At 44.0% G+C, this 24,430-nt stretch overlaps 1 long non-coding RNA gene across 1 annotated transcript in view; it reads right to left on the bottom strand.

The window, feature by feature from the left end:
• Positions 1 to 24,430, bottom strand: part of LOC145532072 (uncharacterized) — a 318,302-nt gene that overhangs the window by 169,678 nt on the left and 124,194 nt on the right. The gene's annotated exons all lie outside the window — the stretch shown is intronic.

Below are 24,430 nucleotides of genomic sequence, written 5' to 3'. Positions count from 1 at the left end.
AAACTCCTCCACAAGTCCTCTAAATGCTGTGAGGGTTAGACTTTGAAAACAAGAGCCCATGGTTGTATTTCTCATACTTCATTACAGCATATGCTGCTCCCTCCCTCACTTCACAGCCAAGAACCACATGGAGCTGGACTGTGCCTTGATTCACACCCCAGCCTCCAGTTCAGCCTCACCACCATGCTGAGAACATCACTCAGCTGATTTCATTTGGTCCCCACAGCCAGCCCACGGGGTCCCACATCACCTCCATCCTATTTGAGAAACATGAAGCCAGTAAGTGGTGGGAAAATGAAAGTGTTAGTCCCTCAGTCATGTCTGACTCTTTGCGACCCCATGGACTATAGCCCTCCAGACTCCTCTGTCCAGGGAATTCTCCAGGCGAGAATACTGGAGTGGGTTGCCATTCCCTTCTCCAGGGGGTCTTCTCAGCCCTGGGATCAAACCTGGGTCTCCTGCATTGCAGGCAGATTGTTTATCATCTGAACCACTAAGAGCGGGTCAGTAAGTGGTGGAGTTAAGATTCCAACCCAGTCTATCGATGGCCAAGATTTCCATACCTATCCACCAAGCTATATTCAACCAGGACTTGGGAAAAAATCAAAACAAACAAACAAACAAACAAGCTATGACTGAAAACCAGTGACAGCCCTTGGAGGAAAAGCACCAAAGGCTTCGATGTTAGAACAGAGATGACCCCCTCCCTCCACTTTCAGGCCTGCAAGTTTGGAAATACAGTTTTGACTTCTGAGCCTTTACAGCTGCTTCCTAGACTTTTCCACCTTAAATCTATTCTCAAACAGACAAGGAACATGCGTCATCAGTGCTGAATGTGCCCTCATGTGAATCCCAGAGCGGAGACAGTCACGGCCCACAGAGCAGATCCCTCTAATGCTATGTGACTCAGGGCTGGGAGATTTGCCCGTCAAATCAGCCCCTCGTTGTCCCTCTTTGCCTCCCTTGTCAAAGCCATTTGACAGCCATGGCAGCCCAGAGATTCTCTTTCTCTTTGAGTTTGTCTCCTTCATGCTTCCCATCCTCCAGCCCTGCCCTCATTGGCTGTCGGTTCCATTCGGCCCCTCAGCTGTGCTCTGAAAGGGTTTTACTTCTTACGTTTGTCTTAGCTGAGGTTCTCGTTACTGGAATCTCTCTCATTGGCACTTAAGAGTTTATCATGTTTCCCGTTCTGCCGCCTTTCCTCCTACCATCCATCTTACTCCAGCACACTACATCCTCTGTTACCTTCCCCACTCCTGTCTCTCTCAAGTTTATCCTTCATGGTTGTCTTCTTCCTAACACGTGTCATTTACTTTGGGTCTTTTCAGAAAGGCACAATTTTTCTTCTTTCATTTGGGAGTTTTGACCGCCCTCAACAATTTGCTTCATTCTTTTCCTTTCTCCCTCATTTCCTCAAAGTTCTTATTCCCAGTGTTCATGTGAAATGTCTTTTCTACTCCCTGTGTCTCTGCAGTCTTCCTTGAATCACAATGTACCTGATGAGGAAGGCTAACCACACCCTTGAAACTACAGGAAATCCCAGAAAGAAGACTATGCCTTCAGTTCAGCTCCTAAAACCCTACACACTTTGGGAAAAAAAGGGGGAGCAACCTGCCAGGAAACATCTTCACCTATGGTGGGGTCACCTCTCCCTAAACTCAGTGGGAACTGTGCTTCCAAACAGAAAAGTACCCAAGATCTCTTTTGCCAAAAGCCCTCAGAATGTCTCCGATCCTGCTACCTGGTGAGGTTCCATTACAACAGTGGTCCCCAACCCTTCTGGTGCCAGGGACCAGTTTCGTGGAAGGCAATTTTTTCCATGGAAATGGGGTGGGGGGGGTACAGGGTCTGATTTGGGGATGATTCAAGCACATTACATTATTTATTGTGCACTTTATTTCTATTTGGTGGCAATCTCAGGATGGAACCCACCTGCCAATGCAGGAGACACAAGAGGCCAATGCAAGAGATGAGGGTGCAATCCCTGGGTTGGAAGATCCCCTGGAGGAGAAAATGGCAGCCCACTCCAGTATTCTTGCCTGGAGAATCCCATGGACAGAGGAGCCAGGTGTGCTACAGTCCATCGGGGTCACAGAGAGTCAGACACAACGGACTGACTAAGCAGTAGCAGTAGGATATTCCACATTTCCTTTAGGGTTAGGGTTCGCACTCCTGTGATGACCTAACGCTGATTTGACAGGAGGCGGAGCTCAGGCAGTAATGTGAATGATGGGGAGCAGCTGTAAATACGTATTAAGCTTTGCTCATTCACGGGCCCGCCACTCACCTCCTGCTGTGCAAGCCAGTTTCTGGTCCAGGGGTTGAGGACCCCTGCTTTGGAGCACACTGGGGAGGCCTGCAGCTGATGAAGCATGAAGACTGCAGACTTGGGGCTTTAAGAAACTAGAAGGCCAGCAGAAGGAGCACTTTCCCCGCTACACATAAAAGCAGAGCTCTGCACCTGGAGACCAGAATGGGCTGGGGCAGAAAGGAACATCCTCCTCCCTGCAGACCTGAAGGGCACTCAATCATGCCCCATTCTTATGACCCTATGGAGTGTAGTCTGCACTTCTTGCAGACTCTTTACCATCTAAGCCACTGGTGGTACCAATCTCTTACCCTAGAGTTGATGGTCTCTTCTTGTGAGAGCAACTTAAAGAGTATAGAAGGGGTCTCAGCATTCTGGCTGGAACGCTGGCTCCACCAGTAATTGCTGCTTTGTCTTGATGTCCTCCAAGATTCTCACATATACCACAGGAATGATGATAAATTATGGGAGGAAATGAGATTACTGTTATCAAGAAGAGTGCCTGGAACATCTAAGATATAATAGCATGAAAAACCAGCTTGCTTCACCAGGAATGTGGCAAAAAATAAAAAATAAAGATAAAAAAGTTGTCCATCATCAGCATAGTAATAGTATTGATAATAATAACATCTATTGAGCATGTACTGCCAGTGTTCTAAGCACTTGACATGGATCAACTCACTTTATTTTTGCAACAGTGCTACTAGGTACACACTTTCTATAGCTCCATTTTATAGATGAGGAAACTGAGGCACAGAACATGCACAATAACTTGCATATGGCAACACAGCTGCTATGTGAATGCATCAGGAGGCCCCTGACCTGGCAGCCATCACTCTTAGACACTCTGCTATGGGCCTTCATCTTCTGTCCAGCCAGAAGTGGCCCTCACTTTGGCAAGACCTCATGCAAACATTGGCAAGCTGCCACTTTTCTCTTTTCACATTACTTGATTCCAATGTTCCGCCAGTGTCAGAAGATTTCTCCCTGTCAAAGACACATTACCAACAATTATAAGCCTATTATCAGGAATGCCCCTTATGTGTGGAATCAAAACAGAAATGACACAGATGAACTTATTTACGAAACAGAAACAGACTCACAGACTTAGAGAACAAACTTACAGTTGCTGCCGGTGGATGGATGGATGAAGGGATGGTTAAGGAGTTTGGGATGGATATGTACACACTGCTATATTTAAAATGGATAAACAAGAAGGACCTACTTTATAGCACATGGAGCTCTGCTCACAGTTATGTGGCAGCCTGGATGAGAGGGGAGTTTGGGGGAGAACAGATACATGTTTATGTATGGCTGAGTTCCATTGCCACCCACCTGAAACTATCACAACATTATTAATTGGCTATTCAGTTCAGTTGCTCAGTTGTGTCTGACTCTTTGCGACTCCATGGACTGCAGCACACTAGGATTCCCTGTCCATCACCAACTCCCAGAGCTTACTTAAACTCATGTCCATCGAGCTGGTGATGCCATCCAATCATCTCATCCTCTGTCATCCCCTTCTCCTCCTGCCTTCAATCTTTCCCAGCATCACAGTATTTTCAAAAGAGTCAGCTCTTCGTATCAGGTGGCCAAAGTATTGGAGTTTCAGCTTCAACATCAGTCCTTCCAATGAATATTCAGGACTGATCTCCTTTAGGATTGACTGCTTGGATCTCGTTGCAGTCCAAGGGACTCTCAAGAGTCTTCTCCAACACCACAGTTCAATAGCATCAATTCTTCCATGCTCAGCTTTCTTTATGGTCCAACTCTCACATCCATACATGACTACTAGAAAAACCACAGCTTTGACTAGATGGACCTTTGCTGGCAAAGTAATGTCTCTGCTTTTTAATATGCTATCTAGGTTGGTCATAGCTTTTCTTCCAAGGAGCAAGCATCTTTTCATTTCATGGCTGCAGTCACCATCTTCAGTCATTTTGGAGCCCAGAAAAATAAAATCTGTCACTGTTTCCATTGTTTCCCCATCTATTTGCCATGAAGTGATGGGAACAGATGCCATGATCTTAGTTTTCTAAATGTTGAGTTTTCAGCAAACTTTTTCACTTTCCTCAAGAGGCTCTTTAGTTCTTCGCTTCTGCCATATGGGTGGTGTCATCTGCATACCTGAGGTTATTGATATTTCTCCCAGCAATCTTGATTGCAGCTTGTGCTTCATCCAGCCTGGCATTTTGCATGATGTACTCTGCATATAAGTTAAATAAGCAGGCTGACAATATACAGCCTTGAGGTGTTCCTGTTGCGATTTGGAACCAGTCTGTTGTTCCATGTCCAGTTCTAACTGTTGCTTCTTGACCTGCATACAGATTTCTCAGGAGGCAGGTCAGGTGGTCTGGTATTCCCATCTCTTAAACAATTTTCCACAGTTTGTTGTGATCCACACAGTCAAAGGCTTTGACGTAGTCAATAAAGCAAAAGTAGATGTTTTTCTGGAACACCCTTGCTTTTTCAATGATCCAGAGGATGTTGGCAATTTGATCTCTGGTTCCTCTGCCTTTTCTAAAACCAGCTTGAACATCTGGAAGTTCACAGTTCATGTACTGTTGAAGCCTGGCTTGGAGAATTTTGAGCATTACTTTGTTATTTTTATTATTATTCATTGATGTAGTTAAGCGATGTTGTTTTTAAAAAATCCCATGAGTTAATAATAATTTGATAATAAACTTCTAAAAAGCTTTTTAATTTTGTATTGTATTGTATCCAATTAAATTTAAAAACAACATCGTTTAACTACATCAATGAATAATAATAATACTAATAATCAGATCACTCCTTCCCACTGAAGCTGGACAAGGTCTCAGAGTCACTCTAAGCAAATCCTTCAGGCATCCTTTGCCAATAAACCTAGTTGTAGTGTGTTTCATAAATAGCCTCTCAGTTTGCCTTCAGACAGAGCTGCCTTGGACTCCATTTCTTTTTGGAGAACCTTCCTCCTTCCTCACGACCCCTTCCCATTTCCTACATACCCCCAGTCATTCTTCAACCTCCTGCCTAGTCACAGATCCCCGTGCATGGTCCCTCCCGGACATCAGCCCTAGCTATCAACTATGCATTGGCACTTGCCGTCTACCTCCATGAGGATTAAATTATGTGCTGCAGCAGCTACTGACTTTCAACACCCTCTAAAAGGAGTTCAAGGTGGAGAGCAGAAATGAGGCACTCTGTGCTCTGGGGAAAACTGGCAAGGCAGGTCTTCAGATAGTCAGATATTTTCAGGAGCTGATTTTATGAGCTCAACTCTTGTATCTCCCCATATCTAGAAAGGCACTGAAATCCTTCATGGTGACGACTGTTCCTCATGAATAGCAAAGCATGGTGAGACTAATAGAAACCCTCTGGAAAAATATGTGCTTGATTGCATGTATCCCCCCTTCACCAAAATTATACATACATGCCGACCATCCCCCTACCTCTTTGGAGCAATTTCTCAGAGCTATCTGAGACGCTGTTTACCAGGCTTTAGTCCTCATTTTGCCCCAAATCAATCTTAACTCGAAACTCTCACATTGTGCTCTTTTTTTAAGGTTTTCTTTTTAAATGTATTTATTTTAATTGGAGGATAATTATTTTACAATATTGCAATGGTTTTTGCCATACATCAACATGAGTCAGCCACAGGTGCACATCTGTCCCCCCATCCTGAACCCCACCTCCCACCTCCCTCCCCACCTCATCCCTCTGGGTTGTCCCAGAGCATCAGCTTTGAGTGCCCTGCTTCATGCATCGAATTTGAACTGGTCATCTAGTTTACATATGGTAAAATACATATTTCAATGTTATTCTCTCATAGCACCCCACCCTCGCCTTCTCCCACATAGTCCAAAAGTCTATTCTTTACATCTGTGTCTCTTTTGCTGCCTTGCATCTAGGATCGTTGTTACCATCTTTCTAAATTCCATATATATGCCCTAATATACTGTATTGTAAGTCGACATCATTGTGTGACTTTGAGCAAGTTAAATAAACTTTCTGTGCCCCTATTTATTTGTATACTGGAGATAGTCAAAGTACCTACCCCCATAGAGTTGATAATGATGATTAAATAAGATACATATGTAGATGATTAAATAAGATACATATGTAAAGTATTCAATATAACATCCAACACATAGTGAATTTTCTATACACGCATCTTAAATGCTATCCTTATGCTGAATTGCTCCTTGCCCTCCCTTTTGCTTTAATCAGAATTTACCTAACCTGTGTACTATTCTCTATACTGCCAAATATACTCTATACTGTCAAATGCTTAAACTAAGTTTAAAATTAATTGTCCTTCCCTGGCAGTCCAGCTTTCAATGCAGAGGGCCTGGGTTCAATCCCTGTTCAGGGAACTATATCCTACATGTACCAATGAAGGTCAAAGGTCTTATGTGCCACAAATAAGACCCAGTATAGCAAAAAAAAAAAAAAACCACCCATTAATGATCATTCCATGTTCTGTAACTCCTCGGTCATATTTTTATTTTAAATACAACTTTGATAACTTCAATTTTTGAGAGTCATGATGATAGGCATTGTGGTTATTCACACAGGGTGGAAATCTTTGTGAAAGTAAAAGATTTGAGATTGTCGCAAATACACTCCTTCAATAATCATGGAATCACCTCAACTAGAATGTATTTTATTGTATTTTATTACATATATTTCCTATTGCTGTGTAACAAGTTACCACAAACCTACTAACTAAAAAGAGATACATTTATCATCTCATCATTTCTGTGGCTCAGACATTCAGGTACAGCTTGGTCTCTTCCTGTGGGTCTCACAAGGCATCAATCAGGGTGTCAGGGGGCAGGGGGAGGGAGGTGCCTGTGTTCTCATCTTTTTGGGGGGGAGGGGGGCTGCACTGGGTCTTAGTACAACACACGGGATCTTTCATTGTGGCATGCGGGCTTGTCTCTAGTTGTGTCCCATGTGTACAGAGCGTATGGGTTCAGTAGTCGTGGCACATGGGCTCAGTTGCTCCATGGCATGTGGGATCTTAGTTTCCTGACAAGAGATCAAACCTGAACCCTCTGCGTTGAAAGATGGATTCTTAACCTCTGGACTACAAGGGAAGTCCCCATGTTCTCATCTTGAATGTGGATTCAGGAAGGACCTCCTTCCAAATTCATTTTGATAGTTGACACATTTGCCTTCATGTTGCTGATTGACTATGGGTCCTGGTTTCTTGCTGGCTATGGGGGCTCTCCTCAAATCCTAGACACCAGTCCCATTCCCTGACACACGCCACTCTCCACAGACAGTTCCAACAAGGCTGTTTGCTTCTGCAAGGCCAATGGGACAGCCTCTCTTGCATAGGTGTGGAGTTTTGTACAAGTTCACAGGACAAAAATCTCTGGATTAATAAATAATGATTGTTGCCATGTGCCTCTGGATCTAAACTGGCCAGTTTCCTGACCCCATATTAGGTAAAACGCCCACCCTATTATCTACCCTATAGCATTGTAACCAGTCACCTAATGCCACCCTTCCAGAAGGAATCTTTGCAGTCTTGAGGCTATAAAAATTGGTCACTAGCCTGCAAAAGGGTTCAGCTCTCCCTTGAGCCAGTCCACTGTTCTAACAGAGTCTCCCACTCTAATAAGCTTTATTCTCCTCTCATTCTACCTCATGTCTGGAAATTCTTTTCCAATCTGTGCACAGACAAGGACATCTCTCTCTAGTCTAAGACCCAGACAACATCACCTCTGCCAAGTCTACTGGTTAGAAGTAAGTCTCAGGTCACAGCAAGTCTCAGGTCTCACTAATGCCAGCAGATGGAGATTGTGGGAATAGCTTAGAATTTGCCCTGGCACAGTGATGGATGCAAATGAAGAGTTGGGGAGGAACACAGACCTTCTGTATTTTCCCTCTCACCCCATTCAACTCTCCTTCATTTCCCCCTCTGTCTCTATTCCATTCCAGTGTTTCCATGTAGCTGACCAAAATAAAACCCTTTACTCACTTTCTCTCTGGTACAAGACTTACTTTACATGTACACTCCTTGTTCTCCTTGGAATCCATGGGTTACTTATCAGTGTAAGGAAGGTATATTACGTCCCTACAGTTGTTGTCACAACAATTACCACAAAGGCAGTGGCTTAAAGTAACACACATTTATCCTCTTACAATTCTCAAAGTTGGAATTCCAAAAGCAAGGTTTTTGTTTGTTTGTTTGTTTTTTAGTATTTATTTATTTACTTGACTGTGCCAAGGCTTAGTTGCAGCTCATGAGACCTTTAGTTATGGCACCAAGGATCCTTAGCTGCGGCGTGCAAACTCTTAACTGTGGAATGTGGGATCTAGTTTCCCAATCAGGGATCAAACCTGGGCCCCTTCCGTCAGGAGTACGGACTCTTGACCACTGGACCACCAGGGAAGTCCCTCCAAAAGCAACTTGACTGGAGTGGAATTAAAATATCAACAGGGCTGTGCTCCCTGCAGAGTGGAGGTTTTTTTCAACTGCCTTTGCTAGCTTTTAGAGCTGCACTCTTTGCATTCTTCAACACCCATCCCCTTCCTCCATCTTCAAAGCCAGCAGCTTAGTATCTTTAAAACTCTCTCAGCTGAGGTTGCCCAAATTGTCTTCTCTGCAGTCAAATCTGCCTCGTGCCACAGAGGGATTTCTAAACCCTTCTCTGAATCTCTAGAAAAAGAAGAGCAGCTATGATGCAGAATGGTATCACTTCACTCTAAAACATCTATAGTGTAGAGAAGGGAAAGCCTGGGTTGTCACCACACCCAACTGAAAAGGTCTTCTGGACCAGTTCCCATAGAATAGAGCTGTGCTTTAAGAGCAACACAGGATGCCAGGGACAGAATCAGAACATTCTAGAGATAAAAGAGCCCTTGCGAGTGCATGTGCTCTCAGTCGCTTCAGTCGTATCCAACTCTTTGTGAACATATAGACTGTAGCCCACCAGGCTCCTCTGTCCACGGGATTCTCCAGGCAAGAATACTGGAGTGGCTTGCCATGTCCTCCTCCTGGGGATCTTCCTGACCCAGGAACCGAACCCACATCTCCTGCACTGCAGGAAGATTTTTTACCACTGAGCCATAGGGGAAGTCACAAAAGAGACCAAAGTGATTATCAAACCCCACATTTCCTCATAAAAAATGTGGAAGTTGAGGCTCAGAGGAATGGGGGGAAAAGCAGGTTACTTAAGGTCAAATGTATGGTTTAGGGAAGATTTAAGGAAAGAAACCAATCCCAGACTGTCTCCATAATACCACACTGCACCTTTACTGGGAATATATGGGAGGTATTTAAAGTCTCTCCCCCGACTAGGCTAGGAACCCCATGAGGACATAAATGAGGTTTATGGAACAAGTGTTACCGAATCCAAGCTCAGTCTGCTCACAGCCTAGCAGGGCTGTAATCGGGAGAGACGAGGTGTTGAGACAAGGAATAACTTTCAGGTGTCTGAGAAGATGGCAAACTAATGTCCCAGAGTACCATCTTATCAAGGTCTGGATGCTAATTTCGTTTATAGAATAGAGATGGGGAGGAGGTGAGGAAGGAAAGTAAGAAGACCATAAGTCTTGCAGAATATCTCTTGGCTTGGCCAGCTGCAGGGAGGGCATGTGTTAATTTTCTTCCTTTTCTGTAGCCACTCACAGGGTCAAAATGTCTCCCTATGAGCTGAACAAAGGCAGTTTAGTTTAACTTTCAGGCAGAGGGTCAGGGTTCCCTGAGGCAGGCCGTTATGTATGCTTATAGCTATAGATAGGGCTTCCCAGGTGGCACTAGTGGTAAAGAACCCACCTGCCAATGCAGGAGACATAAGAGACACAAGTTCGATCCCTGGGTCAGGAAGATCCCCTGGAAGAGGGCATGGCAACCTCCTCCAGTATTCTTGCCTGGAGAATCCCATGGACAGAGGAGCTTCATGGGATACAGTCCATGGGGTTGCAAAGAGTCAGACACGACTGAAGCAACTTAGCACGCATGCGGGCATAGCTATGACAGCCTTCTTTCAGTGATTATAGTAACAAAGACAATGGAGAACAAAGGCTGAAGTAAAAGAAACAGATCCAACATGGAATCAGATTCTGTTCTTCCCTGTTACACGGGCTTATGTTATGCTAAGTTACAGCAAACTTTTCCTGTACAGGTTCAGAGTAAATATTTTAGACTTTGTGTGCCATGTAATCTCTTATCACAACTCAATTCTGCTGCAACCATCCCCATCTTATGGATGAGGAAACTGAGCCTCAGGGAGGTGGTTAACTGCCAGAGGACACATCATAGGTAGGATGGGAATACAGACCCCTCAGTTTTGGTTCTCTGTTTTCAATCTCTAGGCTAGTGGTCCTCCATCCTGGCTGCAATTAGAATGGCTTAGCAGTATCCCATCTCAGATTATTTAAGTCAGAGTCTTTAGGGCTGTGCCCTGAGCATCTGTAGGTTTCTTTTAATTACCCCTGCAATCAGAAAATGTAGCCAGAATCAAAGACCACTGCTCTGAGTGGCAATGCTTAATTGTGAGTTTAATACAAAAATGATGAATAGGGTAAGGATGATGGGTAGGAAGAAAGGAAGAGGAACAGAGGTCAGGACACCCGGTGGCATACTAGAACATCCACTTTTAAAAAGTCGATAAATAGAAGCCTCAACATTTACAAAACTCATAAAATGGGGAAGATGTGTAATTTGCACTACACAAGGAATTTCCACTTGTGTGTAAAGATTCACTGCGGGACTCTTTTCTTTACATAAAGAGTATCTCTAGACTGTATATGGCTTGAGAGAGGGTCTGGGAAGTAGAGGGCAGAGACTTGAACATTAAAATGTTTGCTGCCACTGCAAGTTGATGACGAGTGAAAACGAAAATCAAGAACATCTCAAATTACAGGGTGGAAATGAGAAAACGTGTCTTAATCATCCAAATTTGGGACATGTCTCTCCTCTGCATTGCTACCTACACCTGTATTCTCATGACTATTAAAGAAATTAGCAGTGGAGTACAAGGAGAGTCGAATTAACACCCACCCAAAGGGTCTCCGACATCCGCCTTTAGGCCTTAAACCCTCACCCTCTTCACAAGAAGACATTTTCCCTCAAACACTCTAAGAATGGAAGTAATTGCTTCTGATTCCATCCTGATTCTTGGTGGGGATGGAGTGCAGGTGGGAAATATGAAAATGTGTCATTTCAAATCACTGAACCTAAACAGATTGGATATGTCTCCTGTCAAGGATGAATTAATGCCTCAGGCCATTAAAATTCTTGTCACTGTGTCAAGTCTTTTATGACTTCTGATTTCACATTTAAGCAGGCAGAGGGAAGAAAGAGGCTAATAGAAGGCCAGGAAAAGCCAGAGACAAAACGAAAGTCTTAGGATTGCAATATTTAGCACATAAAAGTACAGGATGCCCAGTGAAATTGGAATTTCAAATAAACAATGAATAATTTTTTAGAACACAGCTGCTGCTGCTAAGTCGCTTCAGTTGTGTCCGACTCTGTGCGACCCCCATAGACGGCAGCCCACCAGGCTCCGCCATCCCTGGGATTCTCCAGGCAAGAATACTGGAGTGGGTTGCCATTTTCTTCTCCAGTGCATGAAAGGGAAAAGTAAAAGTGAAGTTGCTCAGTCTTGTCCGACTCTTAGCGACCCCATGGACTGCAGCCTACCAGGCTCCTCCGTCCATGGGATTTTCCAGGCAAGAGTACTGGAGTGGGTTGCCATTGTCTTCTCCGTTTTTAGAATAAGTATGTTGCAAATATTGCATGAGACATACTTATACTAAAAATTATTCCTTGTCTATATAAAATTCAAATTTCACTGGAGATCTTGCATTTTAGTGGGCATCTTATATCTTAATCCATCTCCAGTGCAAACCTAATTAATTTCTTGGCCCCAGAGTAAAGGCACATGTCTGAGTTTATGTTCATTTGATCACAGTGACTGCACCACTGTGGAGAAAGTCACCAGTGACTCCATTAGCTCCATGTCATAACAAGAAAAAAATGTTGCAGTTCCCTCAAATCCCTTGTGTTAAGGACAATAACAGCTAACATTCAAGAGGCTTTGCTTTGTGGTGGTGTATTAAGGGCGGAAAGATGGTGAATCTCCATAGCAAAAAGTGAATCTCTTACTTCAAAAGCCAAGCATGACTGCAGTGAAAGATTCTCTTTACAGGACTATTATAAGCAGTCTTGGAATCTTCCAGCACTTGTACCCCACAATTGGCTCTCTTCTGTACATCTCATTTATTTATTTATTGCTCTGCTGAGGCTTCATTACTGTGTGACGGCTTTCTCTAGTTGTGGCAAGCAGGGGCTACTCTTTGTTGCAGTGTGTGGGCTTCTCATTGCAGTAGCTTCTCTTGTTGCAGAGCATAGGCTCTAGGCCATGCAGGCTTCAATAGCTGCAGCATTCGGGTTCAGTAGTTGTGGCTTGCAGACTCTAGAGCACAGACAGCCCATTGGGCCAAACCTCTGTCAACACAGCCTCGTCGGGGCAATTGGGTGCTGGGTATGATGGGTAGCTCTCAGGTAAGTACTTTCTTCTCTTGTCCTCAGAAGACAGCTTGGCTCGGTGTTGCAGCCAGGTCCCTGTCCATGGTTCTGAAAGGGAGACCGTGCTTATGCAACTTGCATAGCTCACATAGATCTCAAGTGTGTCCCAGCTTTTCAGCTGCAATATGGGGATAACAGTATGGTGGATTAACGGATGTGGAAGGTTTGGAAGAGCTCCTGGCATGTTGTATACAGCCAATAAATGTCGGTCCTTAAGCATATGATCAGGATGAGGGAGCTTAAACAGCTAAGTCTACAATTTTTCCCACAGATCCACTGCCCTGAATGCTCCATGTCCAGTGGTACTATTTTCCCAAATGGTCCTTCTTAGCAGAGGAACTAGACTCTCCCTTTATTCTCTGTATGAAGAGATGGACTTGCCATGACTCCATCACATTCCAAGATCCTTGCTGAGTCCTCTGTGACTCACTTTTCAGATAAACAGAGGCCAGGGATACTGCCTATAGATGTCATCTTTGCATAGAAGAAAATCTGAGGGGAAAATGTCACAGTGCAGTGTTTTTCTCTGCAGTGCATGGGTTTCTCATGGTCTTGTCTTGCTAAATACAAAGAGCCAACTCCTAAAAGGGATTGTTCCTTTTTTCAAGATTGAGAAATATTTCTTTCAAGGGATAGCCAGCCTTTGGAGCAGACCAGCATCCAAACTATCATTCCCATTTCATTGATTCATTCATTTAACTTACGTTTAGTAAGTGCTTCCTATGTGTCAGGCACTGTTCTAGGATTTAGCAATGAATGAGGGAGACCAAAGTCCTGCTCCCATAGAACTTGGATCCTAGTGGGAGGTTGCAGAGCATAAACATGATAGATAAGCAAATTATATACTGGGTGGGAAAGCGATAGTACAAATGAAAGGGGGAAACAGAAACAGGGAGGAGGATGGGTGGGTGATGGAAAAGATTGCTCTTTCAAAAACTCTCCTTACAGGGGTAGAAAGGATGAGATACCTGCCCCTGGTACCTGGAAGTGAGGTTGCTGGCCATGATGGAAGCTCAGCTGATAGGTACCAATCTCCAGGACTTGACACTGAATAGAGGATGTAAAGACAGCTATCTTCAGAGATACTCACGTAGCCAAGACTGGCTTTGGAGTACAGTTGCAAAATAACCAGTATCCAGGGCAACCAAGCTGAGCGCCGAAGAATTGATGCTATTGAACTGTGGTGTTGGAGAAGACTCTTGAGAGTCCCTTGGACTGCAACGAGATCAAACCAGTCCATCCTAAAGGAAATCAGTCCTGAATATTCATTGGAATGACTGATGCTGAAGCTGAAACTTTGGCCACCTGATGCAAAGAAATGACTCACTGGAAAAGACCCTGATGCTGGGAATGATTGAAGCAGGAGGAGAAGGGGATGACACAGGATGAGATGGTTGGATGGCATCATTGGCTTGATGGACATGAGTTTTAGCAAGCTCTGGGAGTTGGTGATGGACAGGGAGGCCTGGCATGCTGCACCCCATGGGGTCACAAAGAGTCAGACATGACTGAGCGACTGAATTGAACTGAACTGAAGGGCAACCACACCAACAGGAATACCCCAGGCTGGCTGGTGTTAAGGCCAAGTCAGGCCAGGTCTTGCCTCTTCTGCTTTCTATTTGTTTTCCAAACCATAGATTCCTTTTCCATTTCATATCACTATCATCCATTCCAGGACTTTCTAGGTGGTGCAGTGGTAAAGAAGCCACCTGCCAATGAAGAATGTGCAAGAGATGCAGGTTTGAACCCTGGGTCGGGAAGATCCCCTGGAGAAGGAAATGGCAACCCGCTCCAGTATTCTTGCCTGGAAAATCCCATGGACATAGGAGCCTGGCGGGCTACAGTCCATGGAGTCACAAAGACTCAAACATGACTGAGCACACGCGCGCAAGCGCGTGCGCACACACACACACACACACACACAAACACACACACACAATCCATTCTGTTGTTTTATTTGCAACCAGAAACTCAGATCAGTATACTTCTACTGGGGGGGAAAAGTCATTTAGATGATATGCTCTGGATTTTTAGGTCTATCTCTCGAGTAAAACTTTCTGATCTATGATGAAACAGTCCAGAGAAACATGATCAACCTATGTAAGTTGTTTTTTCCCAAGAGAATTCTCCAGGGAGGTGACATAGTTGTGAAACGAGTGTCATCACTTGTCATTTGTTTGGGGCAAGGGATAGAAGGGACTAAGGACAAGCAATATTGCTGAACTGCAATGGTTCAGGTACAGACAAAGAGAAACCAGGCAGAAAACCAGGAGACCTGCTAGGATATTTTAAGATTCTGCCCACAGCAATGGATTATCTTATACAGACTGATGACAATGTAATGGTTTCGTGTAGTTTTTCCCCACTGAAGAACCAAGATTATGCATTTCCCCTCTGCCAAACACAAAGAAAGCAGGACACCAACATGGGCTATACACACTGGAGAACAGAGTCAATTTTCTTCCCATCATGGGACCTCTCAGCAGGTAAATATTGATTACATTTTCCTTGTGCCTGGAGCCATTATTTTTGATACCACAGCCTGCTGCCAGATAGGAATTGTCCCCCTTCATCTCCATGGGAATATCAGACAGAGTGAGGAGGAAATTTTTCCCTAAAGAAGGCTGGCAGAGAGGCATCTTCTAATTATGAGTATTTAATTTACATCCTTAGTTCTGGTGTCTTTGGAAAATGACAGCCCTAAAGTTTATTCTTCACCTGATGCCACATACAGTTCAGCAAAATAGAGAACCAGGCCTGACTCAGAAGGTAGGAGAGGCCCAGAATCTAGTTGACTGTCAGGAGGTGTGCCAGAGTCATGATGCTGTTGGTTCTCCTATGAATTATTGATGGAGCCTTGGGGATCCATTGGGTAGCAGAGGAGTCAGAGGTGAAAAGATGGCAGATGTGCTACCCTGGACTAGGCAGAGGCTGGTGATTAATCCTTCAGCCCCAGGCATGGTGTCATTGCTGTTGCTGGCATGCCAGCAGGTACCCACTGTCAAATCCTGCCTTAAGCAGAAATGCATCACAAATGCATCACCCACAAGACTTCCTCACACTGTCCACAGAGGTCCTTCCCTGACACCAGCTCTGTACTCGTGAGTGGGAAAGAGGAACAAATATTGAGTGTCACGGCCTCATGCTCATCACTAAAACCTCCAGCCACACAGCCTGAGTGCTGGTGGCAGAAGTGCACAGAAGCAAAACCGTCCTGGAAGGAGTGTCCCTGCCTTTGGCTGGGTTTCCCCCTAAGAAGCAGGTCCTAAGACAAGACTTACATGTAAATTGTTTGTTGGGGAAGTGATCTCAGAAAAGCCCAACAGGGTAGTGAAGAAGAGGAAGCATCCAATACAGACTGTGTTGTGCAAAAGATTCTTGCTCTGGGCAATGGGAGCACAGACCCACTGGGAGCCCCGGGAGAGAACTGGGGAGCAGGCACCTTGGGTTGATTCTATAGCGTGGGACTGTCAGTTCAGTTCAGTTCAGTTGCTCAGTCGTGTCCAGCTCTTTGCAACCCCATGAACCACAGCACACCACGACTCCCTGTCTATCACCAACTCCCGGAGTCCACCCAAACCCATGTCCATTGAGTCGGTGATGCCATCCAACCATCTCATCCTCTGTCATCCCCTTCTCCTCGTGCCTTCAATCTTTCCCAGCATCACAGTCTTTTCAAAAGAGTCAGCTCTTCGCATCAGGTGGCCAAAGTATTGGAGTTTCAGCTTCAACATCAGTCCTTCCAATGAAGACCCAGGACTGATCTCCTTTAGGATGGACTAGTTGTATCTTCTTGCAGTCCAAGGGACTCTCAAGAGTCTTCTCCAACACCACAGTTTAAAAGCATCAATTCTTTGGCACTGCACTTTCTTTATAGTCCAACTCTCACATACATACATGACCACTGGAAAAACAATAGCCTTGACTAGATGGACCTTTGTTGACAAAGTAATGTCTCTGCTTTTAGTATACTGTCTACGTTGGTCATAACTTTCCTTCCAAAGAGTAAGCGTCTTTTAATTTCATGGCTGCAATCACCATATGCAGTGATTTTGGAGCCCAGAAAAATAAAGTCAGCCACTCTTTCCACTGTTTCCCCATCTATTTGCCATGAAGTGATGGGACCAGATGCCATGATCTTAGTTTTCTGCATGTTGAGCTTTAAGCCAACTTTTTCACTCTCCTCTTTTATCAGAGGCTTCTTTAGTTCTTTCATCAAGAGGCTGTTTAGTTCTTCTTCACTTTCTGCCATAAGGGTGGTGTCATCTGCATATCTCAGGTTATTGATATTTTTCCTGGCAATCTTGATTCCAGCTTGTGCTTTAGCCAGCCCAGCGTTTCTCATGATGTACTCTGCATATAAGTTAAATAAGCAGGGTGACAATATACAGCCTTGACGTACTTCTTTTCCTATTTGGAACCAGTCTGTTGTTCCAGGTCCAGTTCTAACTGTAGCTTCCTGACCTTCATACAGAATTCTCAAGAGGCAGGTCAGGTGGTCTGGTATTCCCATCTCTTTCAGAATTTTCCACAGTTTATTGTGATCCACACAGTCAAAGGCTTTGGCATAGTCAATAAAGCAGAAATAGATGTTTTTCTGGAACCCTCTTGCTTTTTCAATGATCCAGTGGATGTTGGCAATTTGATCTCTGGTTCCTCTGCCTTTTCTAAATCCATCTTGAACATCTGGAAGTTCATGGTTCACGTATTGCTGAAGCCTGGCTTGGAGAATTTTGAGCATTACTTTACTAGCATGTGAGATGAGTGCAATTGTGGAGTAGTTTGAGCATTCTTTAGCATTGCCTTTCTTTGGGATTGGAATGAAAACTGACCTTTTCCATTTTTGTGGCCACTGCTGAGTTTTCCATATTTGCTGGCATGTTGAGTGCAGCACTTTCACAGCATCATCTTTCACATCATCTTTCACAGCATCACAGGATTTGAAATAGCTCATGGGGCTGTTGGACCGCTGTATTTACCCATGAACTCCCCATCTGCCATTGGGTGGCTTCTGGGGACATTAACTCCTTGGCAATTCCAAATTGAAGTAAGGGGATGTGGTGAATTCGTGTACTGGGAGAATGCCTTGCAAAAGTTATCTATAGACATGTGAACCCTCAAGTAGTAGTCTAGTATGGACAAAAGAATCCTAATGTATATTGTGGAATGAGAGAGGGCCTCTGTGAGCTACTTAAAGGTTGTAGTCTAGTCTTTTCACCTGTCATGTATGTCAGCAATGCCTTCCCCTCACACTTCACAGGGTTATCGTGATTGTGACTATGTCACTGCATCTCCAGCCTTGCTAAAACCACCCAGGTGGCACCGTGGTAAAGAATCCACCTGCCAATGCAAAGATGCAAGTGATGCAGGTTCAATCCTTGGGTTAGGAAGATCCCTGGGAGGAGGAAACAACAACCCACTCCAGTATTCTTGCCTGGAAAATCCCATGTACAGAGGATCCTGGCAGGCTGCAGTCCATGTGGATACAGAATCAGATGTGAGCGAGCAACTGAGTACAACACAACAACACAGTTTCCAGTATCTCTTACAGTGAAAACCAAAATCCCTTATGTGGTCCACAAGGCCCTGTATGGTCCAGGTCTCCTTCCACCTACATTCCCTCCCCTACTTCCCATTTCTTGAACCTCCTTTCATGTTCCCCCTATAATGCTTAATTTTGGGGGTCAAACTGACTGGGCCACAGGATGCCCAGACATTTAGTCAAATATTATCCTGGATGTGTCTGTACAGGTGTTTAGGGACAAAATTAATTTTTCAATTAGTAGACTAAGTAAAGCAGATTGCCCTCCCTGATGTGAGAGGGTCTCATCTAATCAGTTGAAGACCTCAAGAGAGCAAAAGGGCTGAAGAAAGTGCAAGTGAAAGAGTTAGTCACTCACTCCTGTTTGACTCTTTGTGACCCCATGGACTGTAGCCCAGCAGGCTTATCTGTCCAAGGAATTCTCCAGGCAAGAATACTGCAGTAGGTAGGCAATTCCTTCTCCAGGGCATCTTCCCAACCCAGGAATCAAACTTCGATCTCCTGCATTGCAAGCAGATTCTTTACTGTCCAAACCACCAGAGAAGCCCCCAAAAGTGCTGTTTCTCCCACAAATAAGATCAAACACTTCCAGTCTTATGGTTTTTCTTTTCATTTTTGTCCTCTGCCTTTAGACTTACAATGAAACATTGGTTCTCCTGGGTTTCCAGCTTCCTGACAATCTGGGGACTTTAGAGTTTCCACAATCACATGAGCCACTTCCTCATAACAAACCTCAGAGTCCTAAATGATACACCCTCCCCCTTTATTCTTTGTGCTCAATCTGCCACTTTGTAGGTCCTTTACTCCCTACCAAGTGTTCCTTACACATGAGAGTTCCTCTGTCACAATGTTTGTCATCACCACCCCCTCCTTGCCTTGTTAACTTATATCCATCCCAGAGTTTTGCCTTGTTAACTTATATCCATCCTAGAGTCCTCAGTGCAAATACTATACCTCCTGAGAAGCCTTATAAGATGATGTAATTGTAAGGTAAAAACTGCCATACTTCCTGTATGCATCAGTATATTCTTCTCAGAGGACAGAATAGTGAATGCATGGAACAACAGACTGGTTCAAAATTGGGAAAGGAGTACGTCAAGACTGTATATCGTCACCCTGCTTATTTAACTTCTATGCAGAGTACACCGTGCAAAATGCCAGGCTGGATGAAGCACAAGCTGGAATCAAGACTGCCAGGAGAAATATCAATAACCTCAGATACGCAATGACACCACCCTTATGGCAGAAAGTGAAGAAGAACTAAACAGCCTCTTGATGAAACTGAAAGAGAAGAGTGAAAAAGTTGGCTTAAAGCTCAACATTCAGAAAATTAAGATCATGGCATCTGGTCCCATCACTTCATGGCAAATAGATGGGGAAACAGTGGGAACAGTGGCCGACCATTTTTTTGGGCTCCAAAATCACTGTAGATGGTGACTGCAGCCATGAGATGAAAAGACATTTGCTTCTTGGAAGGAAAGTTATGACCAACATAGACAGCATATTAAAAAGCAGAGACATTACTTTGCTGCAAAGGTCCATCTAGCCAAAGCTATGATTTTTCCAGCAGTCATGTATGGATGTGAGTGTTGGACTATAAAGAAAGCCGAGCACTGAAGAATTGATGCTTTTAAACTGTGGTGTTGGAGAAGACTGTTGAGAGTCTGCTGGACAGCAAGGAGATCCAACCAGTCAGTCCTAAAGGAAATTAGTACTGAATATTGGAAGGACTGATGCTAAAGCTGAAGCTCCAATACTTTGGCCACTTGTTGCGAAGGACTGACTCATTGGAAAATACCCTGATGCTGGGAAAGATTGAAGGCAGGAGGAGAAACGGACAACAGAGGATGAGATGGTTGGATGGCATCACCGACTTGGTGGACATGAGTTTAAGCTAGTTCTGGGAGTTGGTGATGGACAGGGAATCCTGGCTGCAGCCCACTGGGTTCCAAAGAGTTGGACAGGACTGAGTGACTGAACTGAACTGAACTGAAGTAGCTGCCATATAACACAGAGAGCCCAGCCTGGTGCTCTGTGATGACCTAGGTAGGTGGGACAGGAAGGTGGAGGGAGGCTCAAGATGGAGAGGATATTTACATATAATTATGACTGATTCTCATTGTTGTACAGCACACACAAGTACAACATTGTGAAGCAATTATCCTCCAATTAATATTTTTTAAAAAATAGGCACACTTTTGAGCCAACAATGTACACTTAAGAATCTGTTCTAAGTAAATGTTTCAGATTCATAAAGAAAGATTAAGGTTGTTTATTTCAGAATGATTATACAGGAAAAATGGAGAGAGGAAGGGAGGGAAATAAGGAGATAGGGAAAGTAAAAGAGGCCAGGAAGGAAAATATTTATATTATATTATATTATATTTATTATATTATATTATATTCTTAGTCACTCAGTCATGCTCAACTCTTTGAGACCCCATGGACTATAGCCCACAAGGCTCCTCTGTCCATGGGGATTCTCCAGGCAAGAATACTGGAATGGATCTCCATTTCTTCCTCCAGGGGATCTTCCAAACCCAGGGATCGAACCCAAGTCTCCCACATTGCAAGCAGATACTTAACATCTGAGTCACCAAGGAAGCCCCATATTATATGATAAATATATATAACATATATTGTATTTTCCAAGGCTGAATAGTATTCCATTGGAGATAGCTAGATGGATAGATACAGAGACAGACATGAGTTTGAACAAACTCTGGGAGATAGTGAAGGATAGGGAAGCCTGGCTTGCTGCAGTCCATGGTATCTCAAGAGTCAGACACAACTGAGCGACTGAACAACAATAAATGGCATACTATTCGGGCTTGAAAAATGATAACACAGAGCTATAATTATTGACACGTAAAAGGGTTCATGATACATCAAAAATTTGAAAAACAGGTCACATGTTCAAAACTCTTATGTCCTATAGGCATGTTCAGTGGCATCTCAAAGATATCGTGTGCATGTGGGTGCCTGTGGGAGAGAGAGAGTTGGTGGGGGGAGGGGGCGGGGGTGGAACATATCTCCATGAAGGACCACAAAATATTTGAAAATATGTAAAACTAGCTTCCTCCCCATCCTCTCCTCCCTTCCTTCTGTGTTATCTAAGTTTTCTACATTCAACTTAATAAAAGAACTCAATTCTAGGGGAAAAGCAGTAACCTTGACATACCTAGCCATCCAAACAAAGTGCCCTTTTAATACCCTTGATTGAGGGGAAAGAATAGGAGCCCTGGGCTAGATCCCAGAGAAGCAGAGCCTCCTGAGTCAGGGGAACTTGGCAACTGGTTCTTCCTCTTCCATTTTCCTCCTCTTTGACTCCTATCTTTGCCTGAATGACTCTTCCCATCTCCCTGTCCCCTCCCTACACACAATTACATGAAACTCCAAGTTCTCCTTAAATCAGAAAGAAAATACAGCGATCAAACTCCATATTAAGAGTTCTCCCTCTTTCCCACTCATTGTTAAGCTTTCAAGGTTATAGTTCATTTGAGGTACCATAGCCCCATTTCATCCCATGGATGGAGGAGCCTGGTAGGCTACAGTCCATGGGGTCGCTAAGAGTCGGACACGACTGAGCGACTTCACTTTCACTTTTCCCTTTCATGCACTGGAGAAGGAAATGGCAACCCACTCCAGTATTCTTGCCTGGAGAATCCCAGGGACGGCGGAGCCTGGTGGGCTGCCGTCTATGGGGTCGCACAGAGTCGGACACGACTGAAGCGACTTAGCAGCAGCAGTAGCAGCAGCAGCCCCATTTCATCTGCCCCACTGTTGGAGCTGTCCTGAGGAACCAAAAGGAGGGCCCGGAATGGCTGGAACCAAAAGGAGATAAGCATATGTTTGTGTGAGCTGAAAAATTGTCCTATATGGAAGAGAGTCAAAATAAATCAATAAAAGCAGTTTCAGACATGCGCTGCAGAGAGAAACTGTTAATTACTGGTATTACCATTGATATATATTCATTTGAGACTTTTTGTTTCGCAAAGGCAATTGCCTGGCCTGGTTACATAACCAAAATCAAGAGAATTTACAAAGAAAGAGGGGAGAAAAGTGTTTTCAACTTAAACTCAGACAAAAGGATTGAAGGGAAATGAGACGAGTGATATTTTCTGGGGATTTACTGAGACAAATCAGCTCAGAGAAGAATACAAACCTGTCCGGCTTCATCCCAATATCACCCGTTCTCACATGGCTGTCTTCTCTGCATGTAAATTTCCAGTCTGAAAGATCCCAGACAGAGACCCTTTCAAGAGCATTCTCCACTATCAAAAGGTTTCTTCCTGATCAAAAGGGATTTTTGTTCTTAGTTGAATCCTTTGAAAATATATATAATAAAACCATAGAGCTTAATGGTTAAGAGTGAGAATTCTGGAGTCCCACAGACCTGTGTTCAAGACCCACTTCTGCCCCATCATAGCTTCAGTGACACTAGCAGGTAACCAAAGGTTTCAGAGCATCTCTCCTCCTACTTAAAATGGACATAATACTAATCCCTACCTCATGGAGACAGGTAAGTCAAAATCAGTGTGAAGCAATCTATCAGTGTCTAACTGGGGAAGAGAAACCACTTCACTATTTTAAACAGCAAGGATTTAAGGCTTGGAATTAGGTGTTCGGGTGACGAAAGACCAAGATTCCAAATGGAACAATGTGGAAATCCTACTTTAATACACATAGTCCTGACTATCAGAATCATTGCAGATGGTCACCACAGCAATGAAATTAAGATGCTCACTCCTTGAAAGGAAACCTATGACAAACCTAGACAGCGTATTAAAAAGCAGAGACATAACTTTGCCAACAAAGGTCTGTCCAGTTAAAGCAATGGTTTTTCCAGTAGTTATATTCAGATGTGAGAGCTGGACCACCGGTGCAACTATGGCTGATTTTTGTTGATGTCTGACAGAAAACAAAATTCTATAAAACAATTATCCTTCAATTAAAAATAAATATTTTTTTTTTAAAAAAAAGAAGGTTGAGTACTGAATGGTGGTGCTGGAGAAGACTCTTGAGAGTCCCTTGGACGGCAAGGAGATCAAAACAGCCAATCCTAAAGGAAATCAACCCTGAGTATTCATCAGAAGGACAAATGCTGAAGCTGAAGTTCCAGTGTTTTGGCCACCTGATGCAAAGAGCCAACTTACTGGAAAAGATCCTGATGCTAGGAAAGATTGAAGGCAAAAGGAGAAGGGGAAGCAGAGGATGAGACTGCAAGGAGATCCAATCAATCCATCCTAAAAGAGATCAATCCTGGGTTTTCATTGGAAGGACTGATGTTGAAGCTGAAACTCCAATACTTTGGCCACCTCATGTGAAGAGTTGACTCATTGGAAAAGACCCTAATGCTGGGTAGGATTGGGGGCAGGAGGAGAAGGGGACGACAGAGGATGAGATGGTTGGATGGCATCACCGACTCGATGGACATGGGTTTGGGTAAACTCCGGGAGTTGGTGATGGACAGGGAGGCCTGGCGTGCTGCGATTCATGGGGTTGCAAAGAGTCGGACACGACTGAGCGACTGAACTGAACTGAACCGAACCATCTAACCAACTCAATGAACATGAATTTAAGCAAACTCTGGGAGATAGTGGAGGACAGAGGGGGCTGGTGTGCTGCAGTCTTTGGTGTCACAAAGAGTCAGACACGACTAAACGAGTAAACAAGAGTGACACAACAAGTCTTGACTTAACGGTGGCTTGACTTCAATTTTTTGACCTTATGATGGTGTGAAAAATGGTATGCATTCAGTAGAAATCATATGTCACACTTTGGATTCTAATCTTTGCCCAGGCTAGCCCTAGGTAATGCAGCCCTCTGATGGTGCTGGGCAGCTGCCAAGAGCATCTCTTAATCATGTGATCACCAGGTAAACTACCAACACTCTTACAACCGTTCTGTACCCAGACAACCATTCTGCTTTTCACTTTCAGTGTCATATAAATGATAAGAGATATCCAACACTGTGTTATCAAATAGGCTTTGTGTTAAGTGATTTTGCTCCCCTTATAGGCTAATGTAAATGTTCTGAGCTCATTTAAGG

The sequence above is a fragment of the Giraffa tippelskirchi genome, chromosome 13, assembly GCF_054371585.1.
Source record: "Giraffa tippelskirchi isolate mGirTip1 chromosome 13, T2T-mGirTip1v1.2.pri, whole genome shotgun sequence".
Classification (NCBI taxonomy): Eukaryota; Metazoa; Chordata; class Mammalia; order Artiodactyla; family Giraffidae; genus Giraffa; species Giraffa tippelskirchi.
This window is presented reverse-complemented; position numbering and strand designations above follow the sequence as displayed.